Source organism: Bos taurus, chromosome 6, assembly GCF_002263795.3.
Source record: "Bos taurus isolate L1 Dominette 01449 registration number 42190680 breed Hereford chromosome 6, ARS-UCD2.0, whole genome shotgun sequence".
Classification (NCBI taxonomy): domain Eukaryota; kingdom Metazoa; phylum Chordata; class Mammalia; order Artiodactyla; family Bovidae; genus Bos; species Bos taurus.
Window position 1 is genome coordinate 101,449,512 of NC_037333.1, and position 24,984 is coordinate 101,474,495.

The 24,984-nt window shown below is 42.1% G+C and overlaps 1 protein-coding gene across 2 annotated transcripts in view; it reads right to left on the bottom strand.

The window, feature by feature from the left end:
• MAPK10 (mitogen-activated protein kinase 10) overlaps positions 1-24,984 on the bottom strand; it is a 622,226-nt gene that overhangs the window by 541,651 nt on the left and 55,591 nt on the right. The window lies entirely within an intron of this gene.

The following is a 24,984-nucleotide window of genomic DNA, read 5'->3' on the forward strand; positions in this document are numbered from 1 at the left end:
TGCTTAGCTATCGGAATGACCAAAAAGATAAAGAGTTTGACTATATCAAGTGTCGGCAGGTGTACGGACAGAGAAATGTGGGAAAACAGCCCTTTCATTACAACTGCCACTTCAGAGGGCAATGATTAGTGTCTATCAAACCAAAAACAGACATACCCGCATGGCCCAATAATCCTGCTTCTCAGTATCTCCTCTAGAGAAACACCCATAAGTGTAAGAATCTTTGTAAGCATTGCTTATAATTCTACAGACAAGCCTAAAAAGGAGACAGGCTAAATATTATGAAATGTTATGTGTTGCATCTTGGGGTAGTAGGCAACTGCATACAGAGGGACAGTATTTTACTATGTTTTGTAAAAAAAAAAAACCACTCATATACACATTGGTCCTTACTCAAATTCACAAGAAGTACCAAACATGCATTTACATATCTATCACAGCTTAAACAGCATCCACAAACCTACAACTGTAGCTGCTGGAGGCAGGAAGAATGTATTATGTCTGGGGTGCCAGAGGAAAACTGACCCATTTCTGTCAAACTTTAATTTGGGAAGAGAAGCATTATCCATGTACTCTTGGTGCAGTTTACACTACATGTAAAACAGCCGATGTGTTTTTTGATGGTATGCAAATAAAAGAATCGTTCCTTAGGCAAGTGCCAAGACTGAAGACATAGTTTGGCACTTCCCACGGAGTCCGACCAGTACCGATTACCTGTAAGCTCAAGTACACACTTGTTAAAATGGATGAATGAATGGGGATGAAACAGGAAGTTGGAGCCACATCATGAAGAACCTTAATTTCTGGGTTCCTGAGCTTGCAATTTGTTTGACATAACAGATAAATGAGACAATACATTTAGCACAGTTACTATTGATACATTTTAGCATTTATGATCAACATCACATCTCAGGGCTTCCCTGGTGGCTCAGCTGGTAAAGAATACGACTGTAATGTGAGAGACCTGGGTTCCATCCCTGGGTTGGGAAGATCCCCTGGAGAAGGGAACAGCTACCCACTCCAGTATTCTGGCCTGAAGAATTCAATGGGCTGTATAGTTCATGGAGTCGCAAAGAGTCAGACACGACTGAGCAAACTTTCACTTCACTTCTCATTTCAATTTAATCTTATTTCATGACCAGAAGATGGAGCTCCAAACATTTAAACCTTTTTTTTTTTCCTCTTCATAGAGGTTGTGGTTTTGTTTCTTGAGTTCTGGTTCCCATTTAAACCCTTCTATTTGCATTTAGTTCTCAGATGATCAAAATCCAATTGCTGACAGAGAGCAGATAGGAGGAGTAACTATAGGGGAAGTTCACCCTTTAGTCAGATTTTTCTACCTCTGGGGACTTCCTTGTTCCATGCACTAGGTTCCTACATTTTTATCCAACTCTTCCCATCTGGAACTCCTCAAAATAGAAAAGCGCACTCTAAACAGGTGCCAACATCTCATGCTGTCCTCTTGGGAGGGAAAATTCCAACCCTGCTACACCCAGCCTTTATCACTGTGTATATCCAGGAACTGGTGCGCTGTGGGAAGATGACCTGGCAGGGCTGGAATCAATACTTGGGACAGTTCTCCAGCTTCTATGATTTTCCAGAGTAAATCCACAGAAGTCTTCCTCAAGACCTCTAAAGACTCACGGAAAATAATGTATTTTCTAAATTTCCATAATAGCCACTCTATTACCATTATGTTGATATTACTAATACAGCCTATTAGTTGACCATTCATTTATTGACTCTCTTTTTTCAATAAATATTTATTGATCACCACTGCAAATTGCAGAAAGGTTATGGTGGGACACACGTGCACACGCACACACACCTCCTACTCTAAGTCCTCAGTAAATTTATTCAAGAATACACAACCTAGGAAAGCCAGGAGAGACTCAAGCAGGAACAGCATCATCTGCTAGGACTCCTCCTTGGCCTTTGTTCCTTACCCTGAGGACAAAGTTGTCAGTGATTCTGTTAAGGTTCGGCAGGAAAAATTTCTTGCTTCACTAACGGCCCTATTATACTCAGGCTGACACTGTTGTTTTGAAAACAATCACCAATATACACCATCGCTTAATGGAATGTTAAATACATTTGGCTCCTCTGTTTCTTGATCAAATTCAGCATTAAGAGACACGTGTCTTCAATACTCCAGTAAAAATCTTTCTACCCACTGCTTCTTGGAATTCTTCTTAAAAGGCTCTTTTGTCTGAACCTACCAAACTTCTCCCTAGTTCTAAATCAGTATTTCTGACCATTTCCAACTGTAAATTCAAAAAGGTTTCAACCGAACTTATTTTCTATCTTGATGCTTTTCGTCTCCCTACCCAAACCTGGTCACCTCTCAGCTTTCTGGAGATCATCAACTCATATAAACCCTTGCAGAAATGACTTGGACTTCACTTCTCCTTCATCTCCCACATGCAATCAAAAAGTCCTGCCCATTCTACTTCCACAGTGTGCCCCAAATCCAATCCTTGCATATCCACTGTCGGCAGGCAACCTCCTCACCCACAATAATCTCAGTAGTCTCCTGAAAGTGTTAGTCGCTCAGTCATGTCTGACTCTGTGACCCCATGGACTGTAGCCTGCCAGGCTCCTCTGTCCATTGAATTATCCAGGCAAGAATACTCAAGTAGGTTGCCTTTCCCTTCTCCAGGGGATCTTCCCCACCCAGGGTTTGAACTTGGGTCTCCTACATTGCAGGCAGATTCTTTACCATCCGAGGTATCAGGGAAGCCCATTCTCTTTCTACTGAATCTTTGCATGTGTGCGTGCTAAGCTGCTTCAATCCTGTCTGACTCTTTAAGACCTCATGGACTGTAGCCCGCCAGGCTCCCCTGTCCATGGGATTCTCCAGGCAAGAATCCTGGAGGGGTTGCCATGCCCTCCTCCATGGGATCTTCCCAACTCAGGGAATGAACTCAAGTCTCTTAGGTCTCCTGCATTGGAAGGCAGGTTCTTTACCACTAGTGCCACCTGGGAAGCCCACTCAATCTATATGGACTGTATTAACACCCTACCAGAGATGTCAGGTAAAATGCAGGACATCCTGTGTTTTTATTTGCTAAATCTGGTAGCCATGCACCATACTCCCTTTCTAAACACAATTCTGCTTGTGTAATGCTCCGATTTAAACTCTCTCCCTTCTGTTACCAAGTTTTTTTAAATTTAGTTTTCGTTGTTGTTTTAGTTTCCTATCCATTACTGAATTAAAGCTAAACTCTTCACTCCATCACTCTACAAATATTTCATCCATCACTCGCAGTGCACAAAATGTTCTGATTGTGTTGTCAAGTATGCAAAATAAATAATTTACAGTCTCTGTAAGGAGCTTGCATGCTAAAGAATGATTATTGACTTTAAGAAACAAGCAAATATAGAGTGATAAACCCCAATTTAGTTTGAGAGATGAGAGTTGAGGAGATTCCCAGCTTTACAATCTTGTTAACTAAATTTGAATTTGGCCTTGGGCCAATGAAAGCTTTTTTAACCCCACCCACACACTAATCCTAAAAAAAAGTCACTTAAACAAGTCAACTTCTTGACATTCATCCTTAGCCTGTGACAAAGCCAGCTAACAAAGCTTTTCCCCAGCATATAAAGCAGAAGAAAGCAAGATGTCTTCATTCAATTCCATAGCTGGGAAAACCAAGTATATAGTTTTCATAACTTATACAGAATCCTGAATGATTAGAGGAGGCAGAAGGTACATTCAGCATTATTTCGGAAGCTATATAGACTTCCCTGGTGGCTCAGACAGTAAAGCGTCTGCCTACAATGTGGGAGACCCAGCTTCGATCCCTGGGTTGGGAAGATCCTCTGGAGAAGGCAATGGCAACCCACTCCAGTACTCTTGCCTGGAAAATTCCATGGACGGAGGAGCATGGTAGACTACAGTCCATGGAGTCACAAAGAGTCGGACAGGACTCAGTGACTAAACAAACTTTCTGAAGCTATATAGGACTTCAAATCTTTGAAGAGGGACTTCCCTAGTGGCCCAGTGGCTAAGACTCTGCCTTCCCAATTCGGGGAGCCTGGTTTCGACCCCAGGTCAGGGAACTAGATCCTACATGCAGCAACTAAGAGTTTGCAAGCCGCAAGTAAAAGTCCTGCATGCTGCCACAGAAACTGAAGATTCTGCTTGCCACAACTGAGACCTAGTGCAGCCAAATAAATATATAAAAATAAAACCTTTAATGAATAAAGTGATTTTATTTGAATAAGCAACACATAGTGAGTGACATAGGAATAAGCAAATCAATAAGACATAATTAATATGGGAATAGCTGTTTCAAAGATCCAAAATTTAAAGGCAAACCCCTGAGTATATTCTGAATATCTGTTTCCAGGGAATTTCAAACACTGAGACTAACTGGGTCACAAAGAAATCATGAGAACAAGATGGTGCTGTCTGACAGCAGCTTCCAAAACTAACCCTAGAATGTAGAAATGTATCTAGCCCACATATCTCTTATTTATGTTCATCAGTGCTATAGAAGAATTATATGCTGCTGCTGCTGCTAAGTCGTTTCAGTCGTGTCCGACTCTGTGCAACGCCATAGACGGCAGCCCACTAGGCTCCCCCGGCCCAGGATTCTCCAGGCAAGAACACTGGAGTGGGTTGCCATTTCCTTCTCCAATGTATGAAAGTGAAAAGTGAAAGTGAAGTCGCCCAGTCGTGCCCGACCCTCAGCGACCCCATGAACTGCAGCCTTCCAGGCTCCTCCATCCATGGGATTTTCCAGGCAAGAGTACTGGAGTGGGGTGCCAATTATATGACTATAATATAATTTTATTTAAAAAATACTGTTTTTGGAAACTTTGTGGGAGAAGGCAAGGGTGGGATGATTTGAGAGAAAAGCATTGAAACATGTATAATATCATATGTGAACTAGATTGCCAGTCCAGGTTCGATGCATGAGACAAGGTGTTCAGGGCTGGTGGACTGGGATGACCCTGAGGGATGGGATGGGGAGGGAGGGGGGAGGGGGGTTCAGGAGGTGGAACACATGTACACCCATGTGTTCGTGTGAATGTATGGCAAAAACCACCACAATATTGTAAAGTAATTAGCCTCCAATTAAAATTCTTTTAAAAAAAGAAAAAATACTATTTTTGAAAACTTTAATATAAAGCAGTTCTGTGGTATTTTAAGAAAGAAATATAAGAACTGCATGGTTGAGGGAGAGGAAAGGGGAGAAAGCATATCTTCTATTCTTAGCTTTTTATAGTTTTTAAATTCTGTCACACAAGCATATATATATATAAGTATTCAAAAATTTTTTAAACAAAAACATTGTTAAAGAATATCAGCTCATTATGGACATATAGTGGGGCTTCCCCGGTGGCTTTCCCAGGAGGTAAAGAATCTGCCTGCAGTGCAGGAGACCCAGGTTCGATTTCTGAGTCAGGAGGATCCGCTGGAGAAGGAAATGGTAACCCACTCCAGTGTTCTGGCCTGGAGAATCCCATGGACAGAGGAGCCTGGTAGGCTTCACTCCATGGGTTCACAAAGAGTTGGACACAACTGGGCGACTAACACTTTCACTCTCACATGGATATATAATGGTTTTAGTTTTCCAATAAGTTTCCCAAAGCCACACCATTTTCCTGCTGCATAGCAGCTCCTCAAACATATCATGTGCTTTGCAAACAAATATGGTTATTACAACTATCTCGTTCAACTATTTCAGATTCTGTGCTGTTCACTCAAACACTTCAATTGTATTTTCCATCAAAACTCAACTTGTCGCATGGCCCATAAGAGGTTAGACTTTTAGTTTTGGACTAAAAGGAGAGGGAATTGGCAATATGACGGGGTTGGGGCAGGGACTGGGGGGAAGGTCATGAGGTAGGATTCTGGCTCTGTGCCCCCTGCACCCCTCCCTACTTCTCAGTGGGAGCGCCTTTGGAATTGGATCAGGGAGCAAGCAATGAGCATCTCCTCTTGTGACTGAGCAAACGGTCATCCTCTGCTCGGTGGATTATTCCTTCTCCCTAGACTATCATCTATGGGCTCAGGGAGGACCAGTGGTGGCTCCAGGCCTCCCCTCTGGAGGGAGGTTTGGTTACATCCTTTAGCAAATGCTGCTCTGGAGGCTTCCCCCACATGTGAGTCCCTCTTTGCCCCAACACTGCATCAGTCTTAGGACAACTGCAGCTCCCAAGGCTCATATATTAATTATTTCTCAGAGCCCACTTCCAGGTCTACAGGCATGTGAGGGCTCCCTCATCTGCACTTTCAAGAAGGAGGAACCCTCACCAGCTGGATTTTGTTCCCCTCATGCCATTTCCACTCAGGTCTCTTTCCCCATATCCCCATCACTCACAAGGTGCATCAGCAAGTCTGCTGCTTGAGAAGGTCATGCTGTCAGGGAACAACATTGTTTACTTTCCAAGTGATTTGCTTGAGCTCCCCTCCTTCACACACTTGACTTGAGAGAAGGAATGACTTTGTACATCCACTCCCTAAAAGGCTGTCTTCCTCTCCCCCAAAGTTCCCTGGGAGTCATGGGCGGTTGGGTCCTTTCTCTAACTCTGGGCCTCTCATAGACTTGAGTCCTCCGGGAGGGTGGCTGACGTCAATTGCTAGTAATTTTATAAATTTAGGAAATGAACCACATTGCACTTTGGGCTTCAGTTTGGGTCTTACAGTAGTTAGTTCCATGGCAAAAAGAAAATTCCTAGTAGGCATCCTATAATATTTGTCAATGGCATCTATCATCCATGTATGGTAAAGATACCACCACAATTTTAGTTCTAAATGAGTAGGAGGTCTTAGTAATAGTGGTTCTCAAATCTAGATCACATCAAACAACCTAGAAGGCTTTTTTTTTTTTTTTTAATACATCTATCTATCTTAGAACCACTTGATCAGAATGTCTAGGGCTAGGATCAGGGAATTTGCAATTGAATCAAATATAAGCAGCCTGAAGTTTAGAACTTGTAATTAAGAACTCAAAAAAAAAAAAAAAAAGGAGAGGGGAGAAGAGAAAAGAAAGAGATTTTGACAAAAGGTCAAGAAATTAATTGGGTTAAATATAAGCCCCATGGACAGAAACCATATCTATCTGATTCATTTTTGTAGCTCCCACACTTAGAACAGTGCCTAGCATATACTAGAATTCCAGTAAACATTTATTGCATGAATGAATGGGTGAGTGGAACACTTCCTTTTCATGGGAAAAGCAACTACCAGTCTCACAAACATGTACCACAACACACAGTGGGAAAACAAGAGTCTAACCAAAAGTAAATGTATTTTTTTCTGTAGTCATCGTAATGTAAACAAAGAAGGGTTTTTTTGAACTTGGATATAGCTAAATTGGGTGAGCTGAGAAACGCTACTTAGGCTGTCTGGCCACTGGGGTGAGAGTTCTCAGGGCTGCCTGACACCATGACAAGATCTCAGCCTTGCCAAACCCAGAACTGATCAGGAGGCACGAAATCCAAACAAAGGGAGTTAGAAGAGCTCTGTGATTGTTGAGCTAACATCGCTTGGTGCACCCTTTCCCACCATAACAAAACAAATATGTAATGTAACCTGCCAAACATGACTAAGCCATTTAAATTAGAGAGTGCTGGAGATTTACTGAAAAAAATTCTCTCTCACTGGCTACCTTTTCTCTAGACTCCATTCTGTTTATCAAACTCAGTAGCTAACCAGTCTTTGTCTAAGCAAGTTATAAAGCAATGGATTCTATTTGCGCCTTTACATTAGAGTCATGTGTAAGATCCCCTACTCTGAATATGTTCAGACCCCTTTGATTAACAGTGTGAATTGTTCCATCAGATGAGTTAATAAGAGGGGGAAAAAAATTAACTGATGCCTTGATTGTTTAGTGGTACTTGTTGCTGTTATGGGATATTTTTCTATAGTTGCAGATATTACTATTTTTGCTGTAGACTCAAAAAGGAAACATAACAATCTCTTTTCCCCACCCCACTGCAGGAAGCACTGGTTTCTAAAGTTGAACCCCTTGGGAATGACATGTATACTCTACTGATACTATGTATAAAATAGGGCTTCCCTGGTGGCCCAGCAGTAAAGAATACACTTGCAATGCAGGAGGCACAGTTGGATCCCTGGGTTGGGAAGATCCCCTGGAAGAGGGCATGGCAATCCATTCCAATGTACTTGCCTGAAGAATCCCATGGACAGAGGAGCCTGGCAGGCAACAGTCCATTCAGTTCAGTTTAGTTGCTCAGTCGTGTCTGACTCTTTGCAACCCCATGAACCACAGCACACCAGGCCTCCCTGTCCATCACCAACTCCCGGAGTTCACCCAAACCCATGTTCATCGAGTCGGTAATGCTATCTAACCATCTCATCCTCTGTCGTCCCCTTCTCCTCCTGCCTTCAATTTTTCCCAGCATCAGGGTCTTTTCAAATGAGTCAGCTCTTCACATCAGGTGGCCAAAATATTGGAGTTTCAGCTTCAACATCAGTCCTTCCAATGAACAGCCAGGACTGATCTCCTTTAGGATGGATTGGTTGGATCTCCTTGCAGTCCAAGGGGCTCTCAAGAGTCTTCTCCAACACCACACTTCAAAAGCATCAATTCTTCAACACTCAGCTTTCTTTATAGTCCAACTCTCACATCCATACATGACTACTGGAAAAACCATAGCTTTGACTAGATGGACCTTTGTTGGCAAAGTAATGTCTCTGCTTTTGAATATGCTATCTAGGTTGGTTATAACTTTCCTTCCAAGGAGTAAGCGTCTTTTAATTTCATGGCTGCAATCACCATCTGCAGTGATTTTGGAGCCCCCAAAAATAACGTCTGACACTGTTTCCACTGTTTCCCCATCTATTTGCCATGAAGTGATCAGACCAGATGTCATGATCTTAGTTTTCTGAATGTTGAGCTTTAAGCCAACTTTTTCACTCTCCTCTTTCACTCTCATCAAGAGGCTCTTTAGTTCTTCACTTTCTGCCATAAAGGTGGTATCATCTGCATATCTGAGGTTATTGATATTTCTCTTGGCAATCTTGATTCCAGCTTGTGCTTCTTCTAGTCCAGCGTTTCTCATGATGTGCTCTGTATATAAATTAAATCAGCAGGGTGACAATATACAGCCTTGACATACTCCTTTTCCTATTTGGAACCAGTCTGTTGTTCCATGTCCAGTTCTAACTGTTGCTTCCTGACCTGCATACAAGTTTCTCAAGAGGCAGGTCAGGTGGTCTGGTATTCCCATCTCTTTCAGAATTTTCCAGTTTACTGTGATCCACACAGTCAAAGGCTTTGGCATAGTCAATAAAGCAGAAATAGATGTTTTTCTGGAACTCTCTTGCTTTTTCCATGATCCAGCGGATGTTGGCAATTTGATCTCTGGTTCCTCTGCCTTTTCTAAAACCAGCTTAAAGATCTGGAAGTTCACAGTTCACGTATTGCTGAAGCCTGGCTTGGAGAATTTTGAGCATTACTTTACTAGCGTGTGAGATGAGTGCAATTGTGCGGTAGTTTGAGCATTCTTTGGCATTGCCTTTCTTTGGGGTTGGAATGAAAACTGACCTTTTCCAGTTCTGTGGCCACTGCTGAGTTTTCCAAATTTCCTGGCATATTGAGAGCAGCACTTCCACAGCATCATCTTTTATGACTTAAAATAGCTCAACTGGAATTCCATCACCTCCACTAGCTTTGTTCGTAGTTCTGCTTCGTAAGGCCCACCTGACTTCACATTCCAGGATGTCTGGCTCTAGGTGAGTGATCACACCGTCATGATTATCTGGGTCGTGAAGATCTTTTTTGAATAGTTCGTCTGTGTATTCTTGCCACCTCTTCTTAATATCTTCTGCTTCTGTTACGTCCATACCATTTCTGTCCTTTATCGACCAGTAATGCTGAAGATGCTGAAATTGAATGGTTCTATGAAGACTTAAAAGACCTTTTAGAACTAACGCCCAAAAAAGATGTCCTTTTCATTATAGGGGACTGGATGCAAAAGTAGGAAGTCAAGAAATACCTGGAGGTACAGGGAAATTTGACCTTGGAGTACAGAATGAAGCAGGGCAAAGGCCTGCTTTGCCAAGAGAACACACTGGTCATAGCAAACACCCTCTTCCAACAACACAAGAGAAGACTCTACACATGGACATCACCAGATGGTCAACACTGAAATCAGATTGATTATATTCTTTGCAGCCAAAGATGGAGAAGCTGTCTCTATACAGTCAACAAAAACAAGACCAGGAGCTGACTATGGCTCAGATCATGAACTCCTCGTTGCCAAATTCACACTTAAATTGAAAAAAGTGGGAAAAACCACTAGACCATTCAGTCAGTTCAGTCAGTTCAGTCACTCAGTCGTGTCCGACTCTTTGAGACCCCATGAATTGCAGCAGGCCAGGCCTCCCTGTCCATCACCAACTCCCGGAGTTTACTCAAACTCATGCTCATCGAGTTGGTGATGCCATCCAGCCATCTCATGACCTTAAATCAAATCCCTTATGATTATAAAGTGGAAGTGAGAAATAGATTTAAGGGACTAGATCTGATAGATAGAGTGCCTGATGAACTGTGGATGGAGGTTCATGACACTGTACAGGAGACAGGGATCAAGACCATCCCCATGGAAAAGAAATGCAAAAAAGCAAAATGGCTGTCTGAGGAGGCCTTACAAATAGCTGTGAAAACAAGAGAAGCAAAAAGCAAGGGAGAAAAGGAAAGATATAAGCATCCAAATGCAGAGTTCCAAAGAATAGCAAGGAGAGATAAGAAAGCCTTCCTCAATGATCAATGCAAAGAAATAGAGGAAAACAACAGAATGGGAAAGACTAGAGATCTCGTCAAGAAAATTAGAGATACCAAAGGAACATTTCATACAAAGATGGGCTCGATAAAGGACAGAAATGGTATGGACCTAACAGAAGCAGAAGATATTAAGAAGAGGTGGCAAGAATACACAGAAGAACTGTACAAAAAAGAAATGGTCCCTTGGTATCTCTAATTTTCTTGAAGAGATCTCTAGTCTTTCCCATTCTATTGTTTTTCTCTATTTCTTTGTATTGATCGCTGAGGAAGGCTTTCTTATCTCTCCTTGCTATTCTTTGGAACTCTGCATTTGCTGCAAAGAGTCAGACATGACTGAAGCAACTGAGCACACATGCCCATAAAACAGGTAACTAATGATAACCTACTGAACAGCACAGGGAACTCCACTCAGTGCTTTGTGGTGACCTGAATGGGACGGAAATCCATAAAAGGTGGGATATATGTATATGTATAACTGATACACTTTGATGTCCAGTAGAAAGTAACATAACATTGTAAAACAATTATACTCCAATGAAAATTTTTCTAAAAGTTGAGCTCCCTGCCTCCCTCATCAGGAAGGAAGTAAACAGCTTATGTGTTTGAGGTAGACTGGAGGAGATTCAGCTTAATTCCCCAGTGGAGGCGGTGTGGAGGAGAGAAGGTAGAAGATGCCACTGGGGGAGAGGGAGCATTTCCAGCAGGGAATGGAGACAGTATTGGGGGTCGTCACAGCTGCCAAGCCACAGTCTCTTCTGGCCCAAAGAGCCCAGGGTTGGGGGAGGCTGGAACTACATGGAGTGAGAAGGAGGCTGGACAACAGGCCAAGGAACCTCAGCAAAAGATCCCGGCAACCAGCGAGAGAGAGTGAGAGGAGGCACTCGTCTTCAAAAAGGATCGCAGGGGCTTCAACGACAAGCTTCTGGATAGTTACTGAATATAAGCCCTTAGGAAAGGGGAGGAACCCTCCACACTGATTGACACTTGGCATCTCACTGGGTCAGGGAGATCCCCTGCAGGAGGGCATCATAACTCACTCCAGTATTCTTGCCTGGAGAATCCCATGGACAGAGGAATCTGGTGGGCTACTGTCCACAGGGTCGCAAAGAGTCAGACAGGACTGAAGTGACTTAGCATGCTTGCATGCATCTCACTGCCAGCACCACCCCCCTCCCCGTGAGAGGGTGCTTGGAGCCAAGTTTCATTAGATTTGGAAAATTAAGTGCTGTGATTTTTCTTGTGCCAAAGCATTGCAGGGAAACGTGTAAGCCCTAAAGTTTGTCCAAATTCTTTAGATCCAGATTTACAGGCAATCTCTCATGATTTACTTGTACAGGTGGCTAATCTACTGCTTGTGGGTGAATTTTATAAGCGTAACTCTCAGCAAGCAATCTTATTTCTATATAACTAGGAAACACTTCACTGTGCTTCCATGTGCCAACAAAAATCTCCTCGAGTATAATGTGTGTGGGTTTTTTTTTTTTTTTTTTGGTACTGTTCACAGACGGACGGGAGGTAACACATTTATAAAGAACCCACAAGGTCATTAACTAATCAGACAAGTCCCAATAGAAAATGAGAAGAGCTAGGTTAATTTTGCTGCTAAGTCACTTCAGTCGTGTCCGATTCTGTGCGACCCCATAGACAGCAGCCCACCAGGCTCCCGCCATGGACTGCAGCCTACCAGGCTCCTCCATCCATGGGATTTTCCAGGCAAGAGTACTGCAGTGGGGTGCCATTGCCTTCTCCAAGGTTAATTTTACTTTCTGACTAATGGAGTTTTCCATAGAAGCAACAGCTTCTGTGATTTCCGAGAAAAGGAAACAATATTTGTTAAGCAACTTGTTCGGGATTCCACAGGAGAAAATATGCACCGGGAGTAACTGATGATTCATCTCTCAGCTTTTGTTTTTTTTTAACTTTCTTTCTTCCTAACCTTTGTTTTGGGCTGCCACTGAAAGGCGTCTGGCATGTGAAGACTGGGGTATCTGGTAATGGATTTCTCTTCAATCCTTTCCTTCTTGTCCAGGCCTGGAAGAGAAATGCCTTCAGTTACCTCCTCACTGCACTGCTATAGCTCCTCCTCAACCTGCCCAGTTTCTCTATACACTCTCATTAGATTAATCTTCCTAACCCATTTTATCCAATTCTCCCATCAAAACCCCCTAATCTAATACCATTCCATTCAAAGAATGCTGAATGAGGAATTAGGAAGTTAAAAACATTGTGTTTCATACTCTGAGATAAGACCTTGAAGAAGACAGCTCTGCCTTTAGGCAGTTTACATTCTCAAAGGAGATGCAGACATCTTCCAACCCACTACAGGGCAAAGTATGCTAACTTACTATAAGGCGGTACTTAGTCGCTCAGTGTTTTGAAGTACGAATAAATTAAAAAAGAAAAACCTTGTAAAATTTTGTTTGAGGTTGCATTAGAACTATAGATCATATTGGGAAGAATGGATATCTTAATGTTGAATCTTTTATCCACAATCATAGTATATTTGTCCATTTACTTTAGTGTGAAAGTGTTACTCGTTTAATCGTGTCTGACTCTTTGCAACCCCATGAACTGTAGCCCGCCAGGCTCCTCTGTCCATAGGGATTCTCCAGGCAAGAATACTGGAATGGGTTGCCATGCCCTATTCCAGGGGATCGCCCAACCCAGAGATCAAACCCAGGTATTCTGCTTTGCAGGTAGATTCTTTACTGTCTGAACCACTAGGGAAGCCCTATTTTAAGGCTAAAGTATTCTAATTAAGGTTAAGGTTAAGGCTATAGCAGTCAAGGTGAAGAAAGAATGAAGCTGGTTCCTTTTCTGATGATTCCCATGGCTTACAAAAGAATCTGAATCACGTATCCAGTGCATTTCATAAATGGGCCCCATCAACTTACTCCTGTCCCATGCATTCTTCACACACTCGGTTGAATCGGTCTGTTCAGCTCCAAAAGCATCTTGCTGTGTCCACTCCCCTCTCTGTCCTGATGCCACGTTTTCTGAGGAGATCATCAGCTCAGGCCTTGCTGCCTGTCCAGATTCTACCCACTTTATATACCACCTTTTCTATGAAGACTGTTCTGCATCAACCACCCAGAGTGGCCTTCCCCTCCTCAGCACCTGAGTCACTCACTGGAGTCTTTCCCTGTGTCCACAGTCACCTCCACATGCACTCCATCTCCAGGACGCACAGGATTCTGGGTCCTTCCCATCTAGTATCTCTGCCGCAGTCTAGCATCCTAGCCTTACACCACCGGCCTTGGCCTGGTGATCCAGTGCTTCATGGTCCACATCCCCAGTGCTATTGGTCTTTAATCTCCAGCTCTGTCTCTCAGAATTTAGAGACCATCCCGCCCCTACTATGGAGACCACACCCTCTTCCCCTCCAACATGTGTTTCATTTGTCTTCCTATTTACCTCAGGCTATGAAACTGCCTCAGGAAAAAAAGCAAAAACTCAGCAGAATTTGGCTGGGATGACTTTAGGAATGAAAGTATAGCCTGACGACATGGATGAGACTTGAAAGACATATGCTAAGTGAAATAAGACATTCAGTTCAGTTCAGTCACTCAGTCGTGTCTGACTCTTTTCGACCCCATGAACCGCAGCACTCCAGGCCTCCCTGTCCATCACCAACTCCCAGAGTTTACCCAAACTCTGGGTAAACTCAGTGTCCATCCAACCAGCTCATCCTCTGTCGTCCCCTTTCCCAGCATCAGGGTCTTTTCAAATGAGTCATCTCTTTGCATCAGGTGGCCAAAGAACTGGAATTTCAGCTTCAACATCAGTCCTACCAATGAACAGCCAGAACTGATCTCCATTAGGATGGACTGGTTGGATCTCCTTGCAGTCCAAGGGACTCTCAAGAGTCTTCTCCAATACCACAGTTCAAAAGCATCAATTCTTCGGCACTCAGCTTCCTTTATAGTCCAACTCTCACATCCATACATGACCACTGGAAAAAACATAGCCTTGACTAGACGGATCTTTGTTAACAAAGTAATGTCTCTGCTTTTTAATATGCTGTTTAGGTTGGTCATAACTTTCCTTCCAATGAGTAAGCGTCTTTTAACTTGCTAAGTGAAATAAGCTGTTAGGTAGGTAGAATAGGGAAAAGGAGTCCAAAATGGCGGTGACTAGAAGACAAGGAAGGTCAAAGAAGGTCTGAGGACCAGAGTGAAGACTTCAGGCAGAACAAACAGCATTCCTGGCTAAGCCCAATTTGCAGAGGGCAGGCCCAGGTGGAGGAAAAAACATATAAAAGGAGGAGCCAAAGCACTTTCTCCGGGACTCTCTCTCCCACGTGCATGCATGCGCTCTCTCTCTCTCTCTTTCTCTCTCTTTCTCCCTCCCCACGCACTCCTCCACTCTCTTCTCTTCGAGTCTTGGATTCTCCTGCTATCTTATAAATAAAATAGAGCTGTAACACTGATTTGCCTAAGAGCTGTAGCACGGTTTGTCCAAGACCCAAGAGCTGTGACGTGCTGAGGGCTTTAATGTCCGTTGCTCCAAATCTTTGTTGTGACGAGACAAAGAACTGAGGAACATACACTCGCATGACAAAGCCATACAACTAAAGAACAGATACTATATTATTCGGCTTAGATGAGGTACCGAAAGTAGTCAGATACCTAGAGACAGAAGGTGAAGTGAAGAGAAGTGAAGTGAAGTGAAGTTGCTTAATCGTGTCCAACTCTTTGCGACCCCATGGACTATAGCCTACCAGGCTCCTCAGTCCATGGAATTTTCCAGGCAAGAGTACTGGAGTGGGTTGCCAATTCCCTCTCCAGGGGATGAGACAGAAGGTAGAATAGTGGTTACCAAGGGCTGGAGGGAGAGAGGAACGGGAGGTAATTGTTTGATGGGAACAGGTTACCAGAATGGAATGAAGAATAAGTTCTAGAGATGGTGGCACAATAATGTGAATATACTTAGTGCCACTTAACTGTACACTTAAAAATGATCAAAATGGAAAGTGTTCCCTGGTGGTCCAGTGGCTAAGACTCTGTGCTTCCAATGTAGGGGGCCCAGGTTTGATCCCGGTCAGGGAACTAGATCCCACATGTCACAACTAAGAGTTCAAGTGCTGCAACCACAGAACCTGCGTGTCCCAACCAAGACCCAGTAAAGCCAAATATACAAATATTTTTTAAAGGTGACTAAAATGGTAACTTTTATGCTACATATATCTTACCATGATAAAATAAATAAATTAAATTTTAAAATGAATTATTCACAACATGAAGAGAAAAAGTAAGACACTGAGAGTTTGGTGGAAAATCAAAATAGAGAACTCTATCCGCACTCATTCTTTTGAGATTCCTAACTAGCTGGCTAAGTATCTCCCCTACTAAGATTTCATAAGACTGAATATCTGCTCTGGATATACCTTTGTTCTTTCCAGTACTTGGCTTTAGTTTCTTCTAGGCCACTTTGTGGCCTGACTCTGAATAATACACTTTAAAATAAAGTGTGTGAGCAATTCAGAGCCAAGGGTTTCTAAACAAATAAGTTCACCAAGGTATGACTTCCTGCTTATGGTCTTACTGTTTGATTTTCCCACCCTCTTCGGCCTTCATGTCCTGTCGACTCAGCCTCATTTGCTCCCTGACTAGTGAGTATACTTCTCCCATGAGAAAGAGAGGAACCCATCTTTTTCACTATCTCAGTTTCCCTCCCGCTCTCACAGACACACCACAACCATCTGCTTAGAATCATGGCTTCTAAAGATACAGCCTTCTACTGCCTCCACAGGGATCCTGTTGCCATAACCACTGAATTTATTTACCATACAGCTCCCAAGACACTTCATTAATACTTGTCTTTTCCACCACGTAGTGTTTCCTTGTAATATTTACCTCTCTGGAAGGCAGAGTACTTTCTCATATGTCTTTATACTTTGTAGTGACTTTATGCACGCCACATTTAATATATATATATATAACTAGAATGTGAGACACTTTAAGGAATCATATCATAATTATTAATCCAGAAAAAAAATTTTTAATTAATCACAGAATTTCTTTTAAGCATGAATCTATGTATTACTTTTAAATGTTGCTCCTGTTTTCCTTAATTCCCACAAAGTTCATGCAGGCTATTCTCAGAGTTCACTGAATTCCATTGCAACGTCCCTCAGGTATGAATCATAGAGATTTTAATATATGTCAGTCTGATAAATCCTACTCCCTCTAATGAAAATTTCCAAGATGATATAATATGAGTACTGTTCTTCAATCCTATAATTCACTTAAATGCCTTTTCATAAAAATCCTCAGTAGGGTGGTTTCCGGTAAAATTCCTAGACTTTGGATCATGCCTTTGATCACTACTGTGAAAATTGTCTGAGCTCTGTCTAGGCTATAACCCATTAGAAAATTTCACCCAAATAGCATTCTCCAGCAAACGAATGAGAACTTCTTAGAGAAATGCTGATTCTAGGGCTAGAGTAGAACAAATATATGAGGAGCCCAGAGCATCTTATGGTGCCAGAAAGCTCAAAACACAAAAAGATAGAGGAATATCAAAGGTATTCATAAGCTAATCTGAAAACTCCCAATGGACAAAACTGGAAAAATTTAAGCAACAAAATAAAAAACATGGCAAGGAATTACAATCAAAGTACAAAATAAATGCATGTGAGTCCACACTAATATAAATGAATGAATGAATAAACAAATAAGAGAGAGCAAATAAAACTTTCTTAGAAATGACTTCCAAACATAGATAGACAGACAGATAGATAGATACTCCCCCTTCCAGGAAGTGAAAATTAATCCCCCATACACTCTCTTCTGTTGGGTGTGAGCTAGACATAGGGACTTGCTTCCAAAGAATAGGGGTTCAGAAATGGAAAAGTAGTAAACTTCCAATGGGGAAACTTGGCAAACAAAAACTGACACGGTTAACATGACCAGGAATAGTCATGTTGATAGCATGTACCCCTAATAGGATGTGAAGAGAAGAGTGCTTCACCCCTGTGACTTTCTTCCCAAAACTTGTAATCTCACTCTACTCATGAGAAAAACATTAGACAAACCAGAGTTAGTGAACATTCTACAAAATACCTGGCCAGTACACCACAAAACTGTGCAGGTCATGAAAATCAAGAGACAACTGAGAAACTGTCACAAACTAGAGGAGATTAATGAGATATGATGACTGACTGTGGTCCCAGAGCAGATCCCGGAACAGAAAAAAGACGTACTGGAAGAATAAGAAAAATCCAAATAAAGTATGAAGGTCAATGGGCAGAAATGTGCCAATGCTAGGATTTTAGTTCTGACAAATGTGCGATGGTAATGTAAGGACATCATTCAGGGAAACTGATGAGGAATATGTAGAAACTCTGTACTATCTTTGCAACTTTCCATGAGTTAAAATTTTTCCAAAATAAAAAGTTAATTTTGAAAAATCCATTAATACTTTTTCTAGTCATCTTTAGAAGCAAATAGAGAAATATTCCCCTGTTCATGGAAGAGGCTCCTTTTCTATCCTGAGACTTAAAAAACTCAATACTATAGACTTATGTCCCTCTGTGTAAATAGCTTAACATGGCTTAATGCTTTTTCTCAACCTTGTCATGACTAGACTGGGGGTCTTCCATTTTGAGTTTTGTTGGTGAAAAGAAACAGAGTTCAAAGGGCGCACCCTTGATTCTTCTGAATCTTGAGCTCACGTTCAAGAAGTGAGCACCCAAGGGTCTTCTGCCAAAATAGTGACTTCCAGGATAAATTTATAAAATGCTAAAATTTACTAGAAAATAATTCAAGTTAATTACTGCTGAAACAGATTTGGCAATTTATTCAAAACCAAGAACCCAAGAATCATATGAAGACACAACCCAAATTAACTATACTCTCTTCTATCAACAACTATACACTTAATTAAGGGGAATTCCCTGGTGGTCCAGTGGTTATGACTCCATGCTCTCACTGCCAAGGGCCCAGGTTCAATCCCTTGCTTAAATATACTTAATTAATATGAGAATATATTTAAATGTATGTACTCTTTATGCTATGAGATAGCTATGTCTTCATAAACTCCTTAATCTACTTTAGTAGTTAACCAAATCTGAAGGGGAATAATAAAAACAAGCTGAGTTAAAACCATCTGACCCTCCAAATTTCCAGGGTTGAAAATTTTAAACGTTTGCTTGTCTATTGTAACAAAGTACTGAAGTATACTTCAAAGCGTGGTATCAACTGTGATGCAAACAATCCCACAAAATTTCTATCAAGTCTATGGCCATTGTACTCTTAAGGATTAAGTAGATCCAAGAGAATTATGGGATGTATCCCAGAGAAAATTCACAGCGAAACTGAAAGTGAAAGTGTTAGTCACTCAATCATGTCCAACTCTTTGCAACCCCATGGACTGTAGCCACCCAGGCTCTTCTGTCCATGGAATTCTCCAGGTAAGAAAACTGGAGTAGGTAGCCATTCCCTTCTCCAAGGGATCTTCACAACCCAGGGATCGAACCCAGGTCTCCTACACTGCGGACAGATTCTGTACTGTCTAAGCCACGAGGGAAGCCCAGAGGAAATTCCCAAAGGAAAATCCTAGAGGAAGTTCATAGTAAATCTACAGTAATATCATAAGGAAAAAATGTAATGAGGACATTTTATTTCTCTATGTCCCCAGATATTGACAACTGTGAGGTTCTAGTCAACTGAAAAATTGATGTAGGAAAACTAGAAAAAAGTCTGATTCAAGGCAAAATTGAAGCAATAACAGCATCAATCTACTAAAGAATTTAGTGATAGAAGAGTATAATCTACACTAAAAACACTCAGCAGGCAGTCTTCTACAATAATACCTATAATAGTAAATAGGCTTACATAAATCCATGCTTTCTTTGGACAGTTTTTGGTTTTCAGTGTTTAATTTTACTTGACATAATTCAAAGAAGTGGAGCCAAGGGTAAGAAAGGGCTTTTTTGTTTGTTTTTCTAGATGGAAACAGATGTGTATTAGAGAACAATCCGTCATGAGTAACTCATGTACTGCAGTCACAGAGCCCAGACAATATTACATCTATTCATCCTGAGGTTTCAGATTTTAGGGAATAGCCTTCTCTATTTAATTTTAAAATTCTCCTGAGTTCTACTTTACATACCATCTTCTTAAAGGAAAAATTCAACCTTGCTAAAATGCAACTTCAGTTTTCTTCTTTTAGTTGTAGACAAAACCTCATTTGCTTTGTTGCTCCCAGGGTTGGTTGCCTTTCTACCACTTTCTTCAAAAATAAAGATAACTTATTTCAACATTGTATATTATGCTAATCAAAAGTATTTATATGGGGATATAAAAAACTATTTAGTAAATATTTGTTCAGGTTTTTCCTAAGATGGTATGGAAGAATTCGAATGAACATTTTGGCCAACACGATTTAAAACAAAGAAAGAAAAGAAACCATAGAAATCTGGAGAGCTCTTCCTTTCCACTTTCTCTTCTCTTTTTTTTTTTCCAAAACAATTAAGTCCTAAAGTCATTAGGTGGAGACAAGCAGGAGAGGGAAAGTCATGGTGACCCTGGGTGAGGGTATATGAGCATCTATTTGCATAGAAGGAAGACCCAGCAAGGATGCTGGAGACGAAGCAGGAAGAGGAAGATGTCCATGCATGAGGGTGCCTGGCTCAGGGTACAGGAGACTGGGTAGAGTGAAAAGGGGTCAGCTTGGTGGTGTCCAGCTACAGCTGCAGGACCCCTGCAGTCACTGAGAGGATTGTCCCCCTTCCTGGGTAGAAATTCAAGATGGAGACTTGAGGTCCAAATAGGTTTCCAGATCTGAGAAAAGCAGGTACTTTTGTTCTACTTCCTCCATGAGATAAGGAAGGAGTCGCTTTCAGAAGAGCCGCTGACAACCTAAGGTGGCTGCAGAGGGGTATGGAAGGCAGCAGGTCAGGGCTAGAGATGGAGAGAGTGGCCAGCCTGCATAACCTCCGTGATTCTGCACAAGGAAAATGGAAGGGAGCAGGGACTAATGAGACAGCTAGTTTGCAGGCAGGTGGGGAGTGGGGAATGACCACCTCAGAGGATAAGGAGGCCCCACACTAAAGCTTGGGGCAGGTGGTTTTCAGCAGCAGCAGGAAAGATACTAAAACTCCCAGCAGCAATTGCTCTGTACTGCACTGCCCATGCCCAGAATATAAAGAACATGCTGCATCCTCAGCACATCAGCGGGGCCAGGAACTCACAGACAACATTTACAGAAGGCAGGATGCAGCCCGAAAGGACTGGAGGGTAACACAAGGACCGGATACCCATCCCCTACCCAGCAGGACAGTACCATGAGTTTCCTCTATTCCCAGAGGCCGTTGCCTGGGCAGAGGAGGGTAGGAGGAAGGAGAAATCCTGAATGGGAGTTTGAACTTTGAATGCCATAATGACCTGAAAGAGAAATACTCTGAACTAGTAACAGATTGACCTCAGTTGCAAAGAAATTTAAAGTCATTCATGTATTCATCCAAGATGTGACTGTAAATTTCAAAACTAAGACCTCTATCTCCAATGTTATTTCTGCCTATCCAGTATTTATTCTCTCTTCTGATAAAAGCAGCTGAGCTTCCCTTGGTACTTTTTTCCCAAGGCCTGGATGTTTGTTTGATTTTGTAGCCTGCCAAGAAAGTACTTTCCTTCCTTTAAATTTGAAAGTAGGTCAGTTTGTTATTTGCAACTAAAGGATACCAGCTGATACAAAGTATATAACCTCAGGTTTGTACACAAACCTGTCTTGTGCACAAGAGCTTGCACACACACACCTACACACACATGGACACAAGGAAAAGATGAGAAAGAAATCAGTGAAATGTTAATAGTGATCATCTTTGTGTAATAGGATTATAAAATATCACTAGTTTCTTCTCCCTTTGTTTCTAAATTTTTTACACTCCATAATGAGTACACATTGTATTTTTATTCAGAATATGAAAAGATAGAGAAGTACTTGGTGGCTCAGAGGGTAAAGAATCTGCCTGCAATGCAGGAGACCAGAGTTCATTTCCTGGGTTGAAAAGATCCCCTGGAGAAGGAAATGGCTACTCACTCAGTATCCTTGCCTGGTGAATCCCACGGATGGAGGAGCCCTGGGGGGTACAGTCCATGGGGTCACAAAGAGTCAGACACGACTGAGCTACTAACACTTTCACCTTCAGAGAAGTATTATTCATAATGTTCTGCAAAATAACATTAGGAAGTCCAATTTATTAAAAAGACATGCCACTGGTCTTTGTCTCTTGGCATCCTGGGCCAGTCAGCATCTGCGAGCCTAAGACCTGCAGGGCAGCACCAGAGAGCTACAGACCTGAGTTTTAGCTCTGGCTCTGTCCCTAACAGACTGCGGACTTTCGATTAGTCTCTCAACCTCCCTGAGCCCCAAGCATCTTCACCTGTGAAATGAAGGATTGAACTGCCTATAAAACCATAGAGGTCACTGACATATCAACCAGACCCAGGCTCAGGTTCCAACTCCCAACATTCTCAGATAAATGTGAGACAGGACAAGATGTCCCTGCTAGGCCAGCCACGTTTTATCTTTCAGAATACTCACAAGAGAACTCGACAGATGCCGCTTGTTTTGCTTCTGAGCCCGAGACCTAACAGTGTCACTTGGATGTTTTCCATCTGGTTTTCATGCTATCTGTTAGACGAAAGACTGACAGCCCCACGTTGCCTGCCGCCGGCATGAGAGCGCAGTGAGCACCTGGCCCTGACAGCAGCCCCAGATGAGCCTACGCACCCAGATGCTGCCACCTTTCTCCCTACCGTTAGCACACTGCCCCGTCATGGGTCCGTTACCAGAGGCACAGACAGCGGGAAAGGGCTTACGGAGGGATCCAGGGAGGGGCAGGCTTGCTTCTGCTGTTTCAATCCCGGGAAATCACAATGTGAAGGAAGCCCAAAGGAATGTGGCGCTGTATCTCACACCATATCCTCAGTTGGCAGGGAGGGGGTGTGTGGCGGGCGAGTTTGACCAGGCAGGGGATCTGGATGAAGCCCAGATGAAGAACATGCACAAAGAGGAGAGCAGGCATCAAGGACCTCCTGCACAGCTTAAATTCTGCTTCGGGGAACTCTGATCAATGTTGTGTGGCAGCCTGGATGGGAGGGGAGTCTGGGGGAGAAAGGGTGCATGTGTATATGAATGGCTGAGTCCCTTCGCTGTTCACCTGAAACTATCACAATGCTGTTAATCGGCTATACCCCAACACAAAATAAAGAGTTTTTTTTTTTTTAAAGGAAAAGAGTACAGTAGGCATGAAGCTGTAAGGATGTCAGAGATCAAACTAGTAACCTTTATATCTGTTGTAAACAAACCATAACTTCACAAAACTAATTGCTTAGCTTTTTTTTTTTTCTTCTTCCATTCTCATATCTATGTTTGGCAACTTCCTCTGGGAATCTGCTTCCTCTTTTTACACACATCTAAAACTCCTCTTTGGCTTCCTGGGGACAAACTCCCCATGTGGCAGAGTGATGCATGGTCGGAGGCTCTCCACCACGTCCCAGGAGACACCAAACTCTGAGGTCTCCAAGAAAAATAGAAGCCCTGAAGCCCTTTAATTCTCTACAGTAAACACCAACTGCCCAGTTTTCTGTACATCTTCATTTTCTAATCTGAGGGAAGAAAATAGAATGGAAATGGACTGGGTAACCTCTTCTAAGAAAAACTTGAATTTGTTAAATGCTTAAAAAGAGAAGAAGTAAAACTTGAATGCAGAAAAGATACAATAAAGCACGCTTGCAACCTTGGCAGTAACCTTACGAAGAGCGAGGAGCGAGGAGCGTAAAGGGAATTAGACCGCGTGGGAGTCAGGATCAGTCCAAAGAAGACAAGCCCGGGAATGTTTCAAGATGGGATCTAAAGAGATGGAGTGCGTCACTGAGTGAAGAAGGGAAAGAACAGGAAACACCAGAAGACACAGTCTTTCCAGCGAAAGAAACCCTGGAACCAGGAATGAGGAAGTTTAAAGGGTAGAAATGCTATTTAAACTAAAAGTGAAGAAAAGGAAAGAGAGAGGGAAAAAATAGCCATTTGTCTCTTTGCCAGAATGGAATGAGGAATGTGGGAGGGACTGAAGAATTCCAATAAGGAGGTTATCTCCCCCAAAGAATGCCTGAGAAAGGTTTTTTTCCACAAGAGATTAAGTCATTATTCTTAAATAACCCAAGAGGTCATACATGGTCTTTCTGGGGCTTACTAATATAATCGCTGAGCAGAAAAAAAAAAAAAAAAGAAAATCTAGTATGAAGTAGGGGAGCAGGAAAGGATAAAGATCCCTCAAATTAAAAATACGAGGGCACTGTTCATTACATTGCAATGTTAGGAGCAAACTCAAAGGAGAATGTGTATGAAGGTTTTAATATCTTCAAAAGATCCCCTCTTCAACTCCTCAAAAAAGGAGGGCACGTCATTGGTTTATGGTTTTAAAAAAATGGGGGTTGGGGGGAGTAGAAAAAGTCCTGACTCTGCAGACAAGGCTGACATTACAGACTGCATCATAGTTAACTGCCTACCAACTATTCTTATTAAAAATGCTGCAGGACAGAAAGCCACAAGCATCTTCTAAGTCTTCCTTTATCTCTCTCTCTCGTAAGTTGCTTCAAGTCACAAATATAGCTTTAATTCAGTGAATGAAAGTGTCACCTACTCACATTTTCTACTTTCAAACCCATAACCAAAATCAGCGAACAGCACAAGCTAATTTAATAAACAAAGAAAGTATAAAATAAAATTGTAGCCACTTTGAGAGAACTCTAGTTTCTTGATTATATTTTTAAAAAATCATTTCTTTTCTGTTGTCAATGGAAATTTCTGGTAGTGGGTCTATCTGATAAGCTTCAAAAACAATAGTTGTATTGAGCTGTTGGAAAGGACGTTGTTATGACCAGATTGCTTCCTTTGGTGAACAAAGGGCTTTTGCTGACATGGCAACTTCATGGTTACACAGACAAGCCTGCAAATTTCGTCCTTCAGAAGTGAAAGTTGTTGATGTTGCTTAATTTCACTATTTCAAGAGGTAACAGAAATCTTTAGACTTATTTCCTTAGCTACAAATGTTACAAAGCCCATGTGGGTATCATCTTAAGGCTAAGAATAAAGGGCAAAGCCCACACCTGGTCAAGGATGCAGGGTTTGGAAATGAATGCAAGGATTTATTCACCTGAAGATGTTTTAAGAAGTTGAATGGATGTTTCAGGTTAGAAGGCTGAGTCTGGGGAAT